This window comes from Panthera uncia, assembly GCF_023721935.1.
Source record: "Panthera uncia isolate 11264 chromosome A1 unlocalized genomic scaffold, Puncia_PCG_1.0 HiC_scaffold_17, whole genome shotgun sequence".
Taxonomy (NCBI): Eukaryota; Metazoa; Chordata; class Mammalia; order Carnivora; family Felidae; genus Panthera; species Panthera uncia.
In genome coordinates, this window is record NW_026057577.1 from 13994380 (window position 1) to 14009147 (window position 14768).

General features: G+C 38.5%; 1 protein-coding gene across 1 annotated transcript in view; it reads right to left on the reverse strand.

Moving 5' to 3' along the window:
* DTWD2 (DTW domain containing 2) overlaps window positions 1-14768 on the reverse strand; it is a 115922-nt gene that overhangs the window by 100734 nt on the left and 420 nt on the right. The gene's annotated exons all lie outside the window — the stretch shown is intronic.

A 14768-nucleotide genomic window follows, 5' to 3' on the forward strand; every position in this document is an offset into this window, starting at 1 on the left:
GGCCAAAGCCCCAGTATAGAGAGAGCGGAGGAAAGTCCCCAATAAAGAACATATGTATATGAAATAACCAAGATTAGGTATTCAGGGCGGAAGCGCCCCCCCCAATTTAGTACTATAGCAGAAAGCTGCTTTAACAGGAGGAAAGGACCAAGTTAGCTAAACAGGTGAATTGGACTGTAGACCACTGCTGCAGGTGAAGCTGCCCAGAGCAGAGCTGATTAGGGCTCTAATCAGAAAAGGTACCTTGTTAACCCTGAGGTTATTTGCTCTGTCTCATCCCCTGGCTAGCTAAGACAAACAGAGGTGATGCCTCATGTCCACTGTAAACAACCTTCCGCCCAGCTGCCCAGCGCCAGGATTTTGTTTCGTATTAACCCAAAGGCCTAACCCCCCATATTTTCAAGACCCATTTTTCCTCACGTCCATGAGTTAATGTTCACAGATTTATTGTCTCTTTGTGCACGTCCATCACCATGTTTGTAAGCCTTCTGATCCTAATAAAAAAGAAGCAAGGACCCTTACTTGGGGCTTTTGTCTTCTGCACATTAGCCTCTCTCACATTTAAATCTGCATCTGCTGTCTTGTTGGACAAGAAAGAACTCCAGACCCAGAGTCTACAACAAATCGGCTCCTGGTTTCATTGATCTGTTCTACTGTTGTGATGGTTTATGCCAGTAACTTTAAAAAGCAATATAAAAATTACTTGATCTGTAGACTCACATCATACTGTCTTTAACAATGAACCTCACCATACGTGTATATTATGCTTCAAAATAAATAATAATGCTGGCGTGACTCCATCACAATAAACAAGACATTTTTAAATGGTTTATTTCACCATTGCCTCTTCCTTTTGAAAATCTTTTCGTGTGTGTGTATGTTTTATGGGACACATCATACGTTAGTATATAATAAATATACATAATCATAGATAAATATATATACCTATTAGAATTTCACCCAACGTTTTTTAACTAACTGTGGTATATAATCAAAATAATTTAAGAATCACTGGCCTAGAAATAAGCTTATTCCAACTATAGGTTTTACAATTAAGAAAATTTTCAGTAACTTTTATTACAATTAAAGACTTATGAGGAGGCAGATCCTTGGAAAACAAAGCCATGTGTCCAGAGAAATGACTATACAGGGCAGACATATAAAGCCCCTACTAAAACTGCAATGCCAAAGTGACAGATCAACTAACACTGAAGACTCTTACCATAAAAATCACCTACATTCAGTTATCCTATTATTTATTTTATACTTTATCCTCTTCTGTAGAAATGAACAGTTATAAAAAAAAAATAGCAAAACATCTTTCTTAGCAAATTAAGTCAATCACTCTTTCCTCTGTAAGCTTTTATTGTATACTTTCATAATTTGTCTTAAATATTATTTAGACATATTTTCTCTTGCACTCAGTTCACTACCAATTTTAGAGGAAACAATCTCTCAATCGTTTTCTATGACCTAAGCTACGCATTTATTGGACACTGGATATTGAATAAATAATGACTGAATGAATAAAGAACATCTAAAACTGAGTTTCCAGGTCCGTGTGTAATAGAATTCTGTTTCTTATCCACTGGCGAAGGAAAGGGAACTGCATGAATGTCCATTCTGACAAGCAAGAATTCACACTAAAGTGGTCCCAAGGACCAGCTATCTTCATTAGAGATATCTTACAAAGAATAGTACAGACTTTAGGGGCACCTAGGTAGCTCAGTGGGTTAGGCATCTGACTCTTGATTTCTTTTGGCTCAGGTCATGATCTTATGGTTCACTGGATCGAGCCCTACGTTGGTTGGGCTCTGTGCTGATGGCATGGAGCCTGCTTGGGAATCTCTCTCAAAAATAAACAAACTTTAAAAAAAAACCCTTTAGGGGAGCCTGGATGGCTCAGTTGGTTGAGCATACGACTTCAGCTCAGCTCATGATCTCACAGTTCACAGGTTTGAGCCCTGCATCAGGTTCTGTGTTGACAGCTCAGAGAGTGAAGCCTGCTTTGGATTCTGTGTCTCCCTTTCTCTCAGCCCCTGCCCCACTCGCACACTTTCACTCTGTCTCTCAAAAATGAATAAACGTTAAAATAAATAAATAAATAAATAAATATTATTTAAAGTACAGATTTTATATACCTGCTTCATTAAGGAAGTATTCTTCCTAATTTTAATTTATATGTAATTTTGCATAAATTCTCAAAACAGAACTGAGAAGTTTCTTTGATAGAAGAGAGAAAATGTGTTACTTAAGTACTTTGAGAGAATATAATAGACCCAACAATAGCATTGCTAGGAATTTACCCAAGGCATACAGGAGTGCTGATGCATAGGAGCACTTGTACCCCAATGTTTATAGCAGCACTTTCAACAATAGCCAAATTATGGAAAGAGCCTAAATGTCCATCAACTGACAAATGGATAAAGAGGATGTGGTTTATATATACAATGGAATACTACTGGCAATAAGAAAGAATGAAATCTGGCCATTTGTAGCAACATGGATGGAACTGGAGAGTATTATGCTAAGTGAAATAAGTCAGACAGAGAAAGACACATACCATACGTTTTCACTCATATGTGGATCCTGAGAAACTTAACAGAAGACCATGGGAGAGGGGGAGGGGGAAAAAAGAAGTTACAGAGAGGGAAGGAGGCAAACCATAAGAGACTCTTAAATACTGAGAACAAACTGAGGGTTGATGGGGGTGGGGGAGGGGGAAAGTGGGTGATGGGCATTGAGGAGGACACCTGTTGGGATGAGCACTGGGTGTTGTACGGAAACCAATTTGACAATAAATTATATATATATAATAAAAAACAAAAATAAAAAAATAAAAAGGACTTATAAGTACTTAAATCATTAAAAAAAGAGAATATAGTAATACTACAAGATAAAACACTGATTTTGATGCCCTAAGAAAGTGTTTGTCATCAATATAACATTTATTTGTAGCTGCAAAGTGAGTACTTTTGAAAGCCAAAGAATGACAAAATCTCTATCAAGAGGCAATTTATTTGTGGTGACCTATAGCTCAACACATGCAAAATTATTTACTTGCCCTTAATCTCTGAACCTAGAAAAAGAGCTACTCTAACATAGAAAAAGCTAACTAAATGTAAAATAGACCAATTTCATAAATAACAATTCTGATATTTCAGGGAAGAGGCAAAAAAAGAGGGAGAAAACGGGAAGAAGAGGGAAAGGGGGTAAGGAGAAAGAAAAAGAAAGAAAAGAACGAGGAGGAAAAGGTCAAGAGGAAGAGTTTAATGCTAGCCATACACTTTTATGTTACAGGCACTATCATAAATACTTCCCCTTCATTTAATCTCAAAAAAACTGTCAAAGACAGGTAGTATTACTGTCCTAACTTACAGATGAAGAAAGCAAGGCTTAGAGAGGTTAAGTAGCTTTCTCAAGAAAGGAGAGCTGGGGCTAGAACTCAGTTCTGATTCCAAAACGCACACCATTGAAGCAATCCATTTTGTGGATTATGTATATGAGCATTTAACAATCAGTGAAAAGTTTTACCACGTAATTGTACCTCGCTTCCCTAGGCCTCAGAAGGCCTAATGCTAGCATTAAAACATTTGGTGGTAAATAAACCTGAGTCTGAAAGAGACGACCAAGAAGGAAGCCACAGACAGCTACTGGTGTCATGGAGAAAACAGAAGTCAAAAGAACAAACGATTCAAACTTAGAAGGCAGCAAAACTTATGGAAATGGGTCCTGGCAAGACAGGGTACTTGAGCTGGACATTGAAACAGTGTAGCATTTCAGAAAGAAGGGATGAGAGAAGAGCATTTGGTACAGAGGAAATAAGAGAACAAAGGCATAAAGCAAAACATGAAAAACACCTGTTCGAGGGACGCATTCCAGGTGGTTAGAAGAGAGGGTATGGGAAGGGTACGGTGGAGGAAGAGATGCAAAGGCTTTGGATGACACACTAGAGCCTCGACTCCACTGTGTACCTGAAATACAAGCATGGAAGGTCTCCAGGAAAGGAATAAAATGAGCAGACCCAGATGTTAAAAATCTAATGACCTCGGGGCACCTGGGTGGCTCAGTTGGTTAAGGGTCTGACTGTTCATTTCAGCTCAGGTCATGATCTCACCGTCTGCAAATTGAGCCCTGCATCAGGCTCTGTGCTGACAGTGCGTAGCCTGCTTGGGATTCTCTCTCTGCCCCTCCTCCTGGCTCTGGTGTGTGCGCACACACACCCTGTCTCTCAAAATAAATCAATAAACATTTTTTTTAATCTAATGACCTCTGTTTGAAACGGAACTGGAAAACAGTTTGGCGACTCCTCAGAAAGTCAAACAGAACTACCACATGACCCCGCAATTCCATTCCTAGGTATATACCCAAAATTATTGGAACAAAAACAGATATTTGTGTGCCAAGGTTCACAGCAGCACTATTCACAATAGCCAAAAGGTAGAAACAAACCAAGTGTTCATCAACAAACCATTGTTATTTTAACAAATAAGAAAAAAAAATGAATGATGAATAAACAAAAGTGGTATATACATATAATTTAGCCATAAAAAGGAAAGAAATTTTGATATGCTACAACATGGAGAGAACTTGAAAACATTCTAAGTGAAATGTCAGACACAGAAGGATAAGTATTGTATGTTACATGAAGAATCTAGAATAAGCAAATTCATAGAAATACAAAATAAAATAGAAGTTACCACTGGCTGAGCCGGGTGGGGGGAAGGTATGGGAAGTGAGTATTTGATGGGTACGGAGTCAACATTGACGATGATGAAAAAAGTGTTGCGTACAGATACTAGTGATGGTTACAGAATATTACGAATGTATCAATGACACTGAGTTATACAGTTAAAAATAATTAAAATGAGGGGTGCCTGGGTGGCTCAGTCAGTTAAGCATCCAACGTCGGCTCAGGTCATGATCTCGCAGTTTGTGAGTTCGAGCCCCGCGTCAAGCTCTGTGCTGACGCTTCAGATTCTGTGTCTCCCCCCTCCCCTGCTCATGCTCTGTCTCTCAATAATAAATAAACGTTAAAATTTTTTTAAAAAAATAGTTAAAATGAGGGGCGCCTGGGTGGCGCAGTCGGTTAAGCGTCCGACTTCAGCCAGGTCACGATCTCGCGGTCCGTGAGTTCGAGCCCCGCGTCAGGCTCTGGACTGATGGCTCGGAGCCTGGAGCCTGTTTCCGATTCTGTGTCTCCCTCTCTCTGCCCCTCCCCCGTTCATGCTCTGTCTCTCTCTGTCCCAAAAATAAATAAAAAACGTTGAAAAAAAAAAATTAAAAAAAAATAAAAATAAATAAATAAATAAATAAAAAAATAAAAAAAATAGTTAAAATGATAAGTATTATACATGTACATTTTAGCACAATTTAAAAAAAAAAAAGTAGCCTGCCAGGTAACACGTCTACATAGGCAAAGAGTCAGGTATTTCTCCAAGAGGTTAACCCCTCTCGCCCTTTGCAAAGTCCAGAGACTCATTCTATAGCTTCATTTTTTTCCCCCACGGAACTCTGGAAGACTTCTACTTACTTCATTTCACTGCTATCTTTTTTCCCACAGCCTTCTCATGAGGCTTCCAGTAGAGAAAGCCAAAAAAAAAAAAAAAAAAAAAAAAAGAGAGAGAGGAGAGAGACAGAGAGAAGCAAGCAAATAAGTGAACAGGGGAAAACAAAATAAATTCCTAATCAGTAATATCTTCGAATTTGCCTTTCTGACTGAAAAATGAGGACCTACTGACAAATAAGAAACTGACCTTAGGCAGGTAAAGGATTCAAGAAATAAAAGCTCAATCTTAAAAAAGACAGTAATTAAAAAGCTCTCATTCCAAAATAACTAAAAACAGCCAGGGAACAGGAAAAGAATCTACAGATTCAAAGACCACGAAGAAACAGCTCACTGGAAATATTTATTATATGCAGCAGGAAAACAAGAGTAGTCATACTGCTCGCTTCAATATAATCTTTTACTATATGGTGTAGGAATAAAAGTATGAAAGCCCCTCACTAGTCACCTGACCCTGAGAGTCTATAAAAAGGAATAACTTTAAATCAAAGTTGTCTTATGTATTAAATTAAAATGCACAGGTAAAGCACTTTGTAACCTGTGAACCCTTTTTAAATGATACCAAATTTTCGACTAGACTACTTCTGAATATTTTTTCTCACTATATAAGCACGAACAGAATGATGAATTATTAATTTTGGGCAAATGTACTTTAAAAATTAATGTGCTTTGATGTTCTTTGAAGAAAACTTCTATCCATCAGAGGGTAATGATATAATTCTTATTTTTCTTGGGGAAAATAAATCAAACATTTAGAAAGCTCTAACGTGGTTTTTAAAATTGGTCACTCCTCTTTGGAGACTTAATTAAGATTAAGAAAAAAAATTCCCTCTTAACATATATCATCTTTGCTCAACTTTGAACATATGATTAGTTTGCACAGTAATTTGTGAATCAGTTAGCTTTCCACATATATTACAAATGAACTACTTCAAAGAATAAACATATTTTCTATACCAATAGGAAAGAACAAATTAACTTCATACTTTTCTCTTAGGAATATGATACTTTTGATATGAACAAAGAATTAAATTTTGAAATTATCTAATTTTTTACTCTAAAAATCATCATCAAGAATCTAGTTGATTTTAGGGACTCCTGGGTGGCTCAGTTGGTTAAGCGTCTAACTTCGGCTCAGGTTATGATCTCACAGCTCGTGAGTTCAAGCCCCACGTCCGGCTCTGTGCTGACAGCTCAGAGACTGGAGCCTGCTTCGGACTCTGTGTATGTGTGTGTGTCTCTCTCTCTGTCCCTCCCCCATTCATACTCTGTCTCTCTCTGTCTGTCTCTGTCTTTGTCTCTCTCTCTCTCAAGAATAAACATTAAAGGACTCCTGGGTGGCTTAGTTGATTAGGCGACCGACTTCGGCTCAGGTCATGATCTCACAGTCCATGAGTTCAAGCCCCGCGTCGGGCTCTGTGCTGACAGCTCAGAGCCTGGAGCCTACTTGAGATTCTGTGTCTCCCCCTGTCTCTACCCCTCCCCCGCTCACACTCTGTGTCTCTCTGTCTCTCAATAATAAATAAACATTAAAAATTTTTTTAATTAAAAAAAAAACATTAAAAAAAATTTTTTTAATCTAGTTGATTTTAAATTTACCAAAATAGTTTGTTTTCTAAACCTAAGTGCTGATACCAATTCAATACTCTTAGTATATTCTAAAATAATTCCCTTAGGAATCACCATTTTTCACTTGTACCTACCAAACTTGCAGTCTGATTCACCCCACTGCTTAAGCAGACCAGTCACAATAGTGTACATGAGACCCAGAATCAAAAAGCAAATCCCTACTAGTTAATAAAATAAATCAAGCAGTAATAGCTAAGGAGCTATGGTGCCCTGGACAGATCTCGCCCAACCCGAGGTCATGACCAATACTCAGCTCAACCAATACTGCTCAGAAAGGTACTCCCTGAACTGCTAGATCTTTGTATTCTCAAGGAAGCCAGAAATCTGGATTTTTGAGATAAACCATCTTGATTTTTAACTGTTAGAACTAATTTAAAAGCTGGTAAAATACCAATTCGAAGCAAAACATCTGTTGGCTGCCAATGTGTGGTTCTTGCATTCTTCTTAAACACCTGCAGTCTCCCCTCCATCCCTCTCTCATGATTTTATCCCCACCACTTTTTTTCTCCAGAATATCCAAACCTAAAGAATAAGGAAAGGTTAAAAATTTCAATAAAGGAGCTAGGTGTTGTTAAAAGGTATAAACTTGGAACTAGAAGATGAAGTTCTACAAATCAAATACACAGTATAGTGATTAGAGTCAACAGTAATGTACGATATGCAGATCTCCCTCAACTTACAACAGGGTTACATTCTCATAAACACATCAAAGCTGAAAATAACCTGAGTCAAAATGCATTTAATACACCCAACCTACCAAATACCATAGCTTAGCCAGGCCAACCTTAAATGTGCTCAGAACACTTATCTACTGTTGGGCAAAATCATCTAACAAAGACTATTTTTAGTAATGTTGAATATCTCACATAATTTATGGATTACTGTACTGAAAGCGAAAGACAGATGGCTATATGGGCACAGAATGGTTGCAAATGCATTGGTTGTTACTCTCATGACCACACAGCTGATTGGGAGCTACAGCTCCCTGCTGCCATCCAGCATCATGAGAATATTGTACCACATATCGTCAGACCAGGAAAAAGTAAAAATTAAGAATTCAAAGTACAGATTCTACTAAATGCGTATTGCTCCCAGACCATTGACAAGTTGAAAAATCCTATGTTGAACCATCATAAGTCAGGGACTATACTTCAAATTTTCTGAGACTAGATCTTAAATCTTCTTTTTTCTCACCAGAAAAAAAAGATATAATAATTATGTAATCAAAGCTAACACTACCAGTGCTAATCATACTGCATTATATAAATGTATCAAATCTTACATAATGTTATGTCAATAATATCTCAATTTTAAAAAAAGGAGTTAGAGAATACTAAAGCACAGGCATCTTTTTACTAAGCTTGAAGTAAAAATACTTCAGTTTAAAGTTTTTTTAATGTTTTTATTCATTTTTGAGAGAGACAGAGACAGACAGAGCACAAGTGGGGGAGGGGCAGAGAGACAGGGAGACAGAATCAGAGGCAGGCTCCAGGCTCTGAGCTGTCAGCACAGAGTCCAACACGGGGCTCAAACTCAACTGCCAGATCATGACCTGAGCCAAAGTCAGATGCTTAACCCACTGAGCCACCCAGGCACCTCTGAACATACTTCAATTTAAAAAATAAGAAAATCAGGGATGCCTGGCTGGCTTTGTCCATAGTGCATGAGACTTTAGTCCTCAGGGCCATGAGTTTAGGCCTCACATTGGGTGTGAAGCCTACTCTAAAGATAAATAAATAAGGGGCACCTGGGTGGCTCAGTCAGTTAAGCATCTGACTCCTGGTTTCAGATCAGGTCATGATCTCCCAGATTCATTAGATCGAGCCCCATGTGAGGTTCTGTGATGACAGCAAGGAGCTTGCTTGTCTCTTTCCCTCTCTCTCTGCTTCTCCCCCACTGACATTTAAAAATAAATAAATAAATAAATAAATAATAAATAAATAAATAATATGAAAATCTTGCAGCCTTGGTGGCTCCACTTCAACTAGTGACTACACCTACTCTACCAACAAAATCATAAGGCTTCTTCAGCAAACAAAGAGCCAGGTCAAGTGCTGGCTGAGCTCAGGAGCCAGATGGACTGGAGCAGAGACTGAATTCTGTTACCTAATTATTACTTCTTTCTCATCATTTATCTTTAAATTTTACTGAATTATAAATAACCTACAGTGTTATACTGGCTTCAGGACTACAACATAATGATTCGACAATTCTACGCATTACTAAGGGCTCACCATGAGAAGTGTAGTCATATCTGTCACCGTGCAATGTTATTAAAATGTTATTGACTATATATTTCAATATATGCTGCACTTTTCAACTCTATGACTTATTTATTTTATAACTGCAAGTCTGCACCTCTTAATCCCCTTCACCTATTTCACCACCACCCACCCCTCACCTCCCCTCTGGCAACCACCAGTTTATTTTCCATATTTAAGAGTCTGGGGGGTTTTTTGTTTGTCTCTTTGTCCATTTGGTTTTTTTTAGATTCCACATATAAGTGAAATCAGATGATATTTGTGTTTTTCTGTCTGATTTATTTCACCCTCTAGGTCCATGCATGTAGTTGCAAATGACAAGATCTCTCTTTTTTTGGCGGAGAAATATTCCATTTTACATATGTACAAAAAATATATCACGTTATAATATTACAAATAATACATACACACACACATATATGTATACACACATAACATATCCTTCATCTATCTATTTATAGATAGAACCTTGGGTTGTTTCCATATATTGGCTATTAAAAATAAAGCTGCAAAACACACAGGGGTGCATGTATCTTTTCAAATTAGTGTTTTCATTTCCTTTGGGTAAACACCCAGTAGTGGAATTAATGGATCATATGGTAGTTCTATTTTCAACTTTTTGAGGAACCTCCATCCTGTTTTCTACAGTGGTTTCACCAATTTACATTGCCACCAGCATGCACAAGAGTCCCCTTTTCTCGACATCCTCATCAATAATTGTTATTTCTTGAATTTTTGATTCTAGCTATTCTGTTGGGTGTAAAGTGATATCTCATTGTGGTTTTTGATTCATATTTCCCCGATGATGGGTGATGTTGATCATCTTGTCATGTGTCTGTTGGCCAACTATATGTCTTCTGTGGAAAAATATGTGTTTAGGTTCTCTGCCCATTTTTAATCCAATTATTTATTTTTTTGGTGTTGTACCTTCTCGTTATTTAAAAGCTAACAATATCACCAACTCTAGAATGCTGTTATGAGAAATAAATAAAATATTGCATGTAAAATACCTAGGCCGGATAGGTAACCTTCATGTGGTCAGTGCTCAAAAAATGTGTGCTAGGGGCACCTGGGTAGCTCAGTCTGTTAAGCATCTGACTCTTGATTTTGGCTCAGGTCATGATCTCACAGTCCTGTGGAGCCTGCTTAATATTCTCTTTCCCTCTGCCCCTCTACCCTGCTCATGCACACATATGGGCACTAAATAAATAAATACATACATACATACATACTAAATATACTGGTGTGGTATATTATAATCGTTATAATTTTTTACTTTTGGGGGAAGAAAGCACTGGAGAAAGAAAAATTTCTGCCTCAGGGCCTGTGTCACTCTGTGTGCATGCCCTTGCCACTGTTTCCCTCCCTCAGACAAATTAAAAAATACTGCATATTTTGACATTATTCCATTATTCTTAGGACCAATGACTTGCAAGTGGTTTCTAAGTCTTATCCTCAGACCCATGGCCTTATCTATAGAAGATGTATAAGTATAATTAAGATGCCTAGCATCTTTACTAGAATGAGGCCTTAACTCTTCCCAGTCAAGACTTTTACCACCATATCACCAACCAGTTTGCATTTTTTTAATAAAATAGAATATAAATTATTACAGCTAAAAGCCACCTAATGAAGTTGAACTTGTGACAATCATCTAAATATAAAAATACTCCAGGGGCACCTGGGTGGCTCAGTCGGTTAAATGTCCAACTTCGGCTCAGGTCATGATTTCACAGCTGGTGTGTGCGAGCCCCACGTCAGGCTCTATGCTGACAACCTGGAGCCTGGAGCCTGGAGCCTGCTTCGGATTCTGTCTCCCTTTCTCTCTGTCCCTCTGCCACTTGCACTCTGTTTCTCTCTCCCTCTTAAATATAAATAAACATTTAAAAAATTAAAAAATAAAAAATACTCCAGTGCTTGGTTTGTTGGTTCCTAGTACATTCAGCACAATTTTTCTTAACCTCCCTAACTGCTTACCTGGTCCTTCCGAGAGCAACCACCGCTAATCTCTACAGGTTTGCCTCTTTCCACCAAGCTGTCCAAATACACTATTCTCTATACACTGTACTCCTGTACATCCTGTTCCCTCAAGAGGAACACACTCTTAATATGTATCCAGCAATAACAAATTAGTTTGGGATCTTTGAAAGAATATCCCATTCATGTTTCAGAGAACTTGTATTTCCAACTAGCAAGATTCTGCTGTGAAGTTAAAATGAGTTTGTACTTTCTGAATAAAACCAATTTTTGGAACTCCAAGACTATGACAATTACAGTAATACGTTTAGAGAAATGAATACTGCTTAAAGTAAATGGCCAAATAATTGTGACTTGCTGATCACTCAAATCTAAGAATGCATTTTGGTTTTAAGAACTATTATAAGCATAAATGTAGGTAAGTTCATCCAGGAAACTAGTATAACCCTAACAGCTTAATGAAATAAAATATAAAGAGCCATCAATTAGCTTATATTCTACTGATAACACCTAAATATTCTCCAGACTTCTAGAATGATAATCTAACCAATTAAAATTAGTTGAACAGGGCATTGGGTGGCTCAGTCAGTTAAGTGTCTGACTTTGGCTCAGGTCGTGATCTCGCAGTTTGTGAGTTCAAGCACCGCATCAGAGTCTGTGCTGACAGGTCAGATCCTGGAGCCTGCTTCGGATTCTGTGTCTCCCTCTCTCTCTGCCCCTCCCCCTCCTGTGCTCATGTTCTCTCTGTCGCTCTCAAAACAACAAACATTTTAAAAAATGTAAAAAAATAATAATAAAATTAGTTAAACCAATTAAAATAAAATGCATACTGTGCCAAAGGGGAGAAGAACTTTTAAAAGGTACAAAATTTCAGTAGGAGAAGCAAAGTGCACAAATGTTGGAATGAATCATAATCCTAAAATATTAACTAAATGTAACTGGAAATAAACTAAAATCAAAGTCATTCTTATTTTCTAAAAAGCAGATTACGTTAGGGTGTAGGGATGGATGAAAAGGCAGAGCAAAGAAAATTTTAGGACAGTAAAAATACTCTATAGTATACTATAATAGTGGATACATATTATTATGAACTTCTCCAAAATCAAAATATGTACAACTCCAAGAGTGGACCCCAATGTAAAACTATGCACATTGAATTATGATGATGTTCATCCATTTTAACAAATGTACTGCTCTGGCAGGGGATGCTGCTAATGAGGGAAGATACCAGGGTGGAGGCAGAAGATAGGTCTCTACTCCTTCCACTCAATTTTGTTGTGAATCTAAGACTTCCCTAAAAAATAAAATCTATTAAGTGGAGCAGGGAGTGGACTGGAAAAACTATAAATCTTTGCTAAATGTAGGAGACTAATTTTCTTAAAAAAAAAAAAAACTATAGCATTTATAATCAGCAGTTCTAAATAGAGCAAAAACTAGATGATAAAGCTAGCATGATAATTTAGCCTTGGGTTTATATTTGTAATACTTGTCTTTTAGCATCCTAGTGACCCCTTTGCAGCACTGTTAAGTGTTATCTCCTAACACCTTTAGGGAGCTTGTTTAAATAAATTGTATTCATACACCCCTTCCAATCAAACATGCAGTCCCTTCTAGACACAAATTATTCATCCTCCTCAAAAGTCTATATTGAATGTCTTACTCTCGATAGTACATTTAGGATATAAACAGATCCCTACACTCAAGATCCCTTCCTCTGGGGTCTTACAACCCAATCCTGGGAAAAGCCCAAAATGTCCACCATAAGATACTCCAAGCAATCAAGTAGTAAAGACATGAAACCAGTCTGGCCTTCTGTTCTCCTTCTTTGAATTCTTTTCTCTTCCCTGGATTCTTCTCATCTTTCAAATTTTAGTATAAATGCTATTTCCTCAGAAGTATTTCCCGATACCATCCTATTTTATGTCACAGCATCCCATTCCTTCGCTTCATTGTTTGTTTGCTTTTGCTTTTCTGTTCCATAATTACATATTTGGTTGCTGGTTTCTTATCTGTATCCAGTAACAGACTGAACAACCCATGAGGGCACAGAATGCACCATATTACCAAGAATCTGCAAAGCATTCCGTCAACACTGGTTAGATGAATGCATAGGTCTGGAGCTCAGGACAAAGGTCTGAGCTAGAAGTATTTGGGTATCGATCTTACCATGAAAACTGGTAAGATCACCTGCAGAAAATGTGTGGGGTTATAAGATAAGAGAATCTAGAATCAAGAGCTGAGGAAGCCCAACATTTAGATTTTCAGAACAGGCAAAGACGACGAGGGCAGACAAAGCAGATAAACCACAGGGAAACCAAAGAAATAGTGTTTCAAGAAGTCGGCATTCAACTTCAGAATGCCACCAAGAGATCTAGTATAAAAGAGAAAAAGATACAGTGGATTTCATTTGAGGGAGATTACTGGTGACTTTAACAAGAGCCTTGTCAGGGCTACGCAGGACGTGATGACAAACTGCTGAGCTATTCATTCCCAGGTGACGAAGCAGAGGCACCATCTAACCGTTAAGATTGTGGAAGGCAACAGAAAGACAGGTGATAGATGGAGACCTTCAGTAACCAAGCGAAAAGATCCTGAACACCCACAAGTTAAAGAGAATCGTGTATCTGAACAGCATGAAACGCAAACAAGCAGGGAAAGCAATCCTGAAGGACACCACCACAATGAGGTATCACTGAAACAACTGGGCATACTGTGAGCATTCAGGGCTAGTTATCGTTACCTGTTTAATAAATTGTCTCTTCATTAGCCTGTAAGTGCCCCAATCAGGGCAGAGACCATGTCTGTGTTCTCCGTGCCTGAATTCCCCAGATCTAGCACAGTGCCTGGCACACAACAGGTGCTCAATAAATGAATTCAGAATTCAGAAAAAACAATCTTAACTATTCTCCTAGCCACCTTGACTGTCTCCTCTAATTACTTTTGCTTTTTTTACCGTGAGATGACTATGTCACTCGAGCAGGAAAGTGTTCATTAATGTAAGCATTACTGTCATTACCTCTTACTTCCCGTATCATACTCTTGTTTGTCAACAGCAGAACTCTCATTCCATGACACGTTCAGTGTCTTGCAGGAAGTGAGGCTAAACGCTCATGAACCTGAGTAAACGGCTTCTTACTACAGGGCAATTTCACAGAGTGATTCCAAGGTCACCAGCGGACACACGCGCGGAGATGCCAGAGGCAGCGCTCCCCTGGGTGGAGGAGCCTGAGTAGCCGCCTTCCCGGCAGGGGGCGCTGCAGCCTCCCCCGAAAGCCGCCGCAGGCCACGGTCCCCCCCCCCCCCCCCCCCCCCCCCCCCCCCCCCCCCCCCCCCCG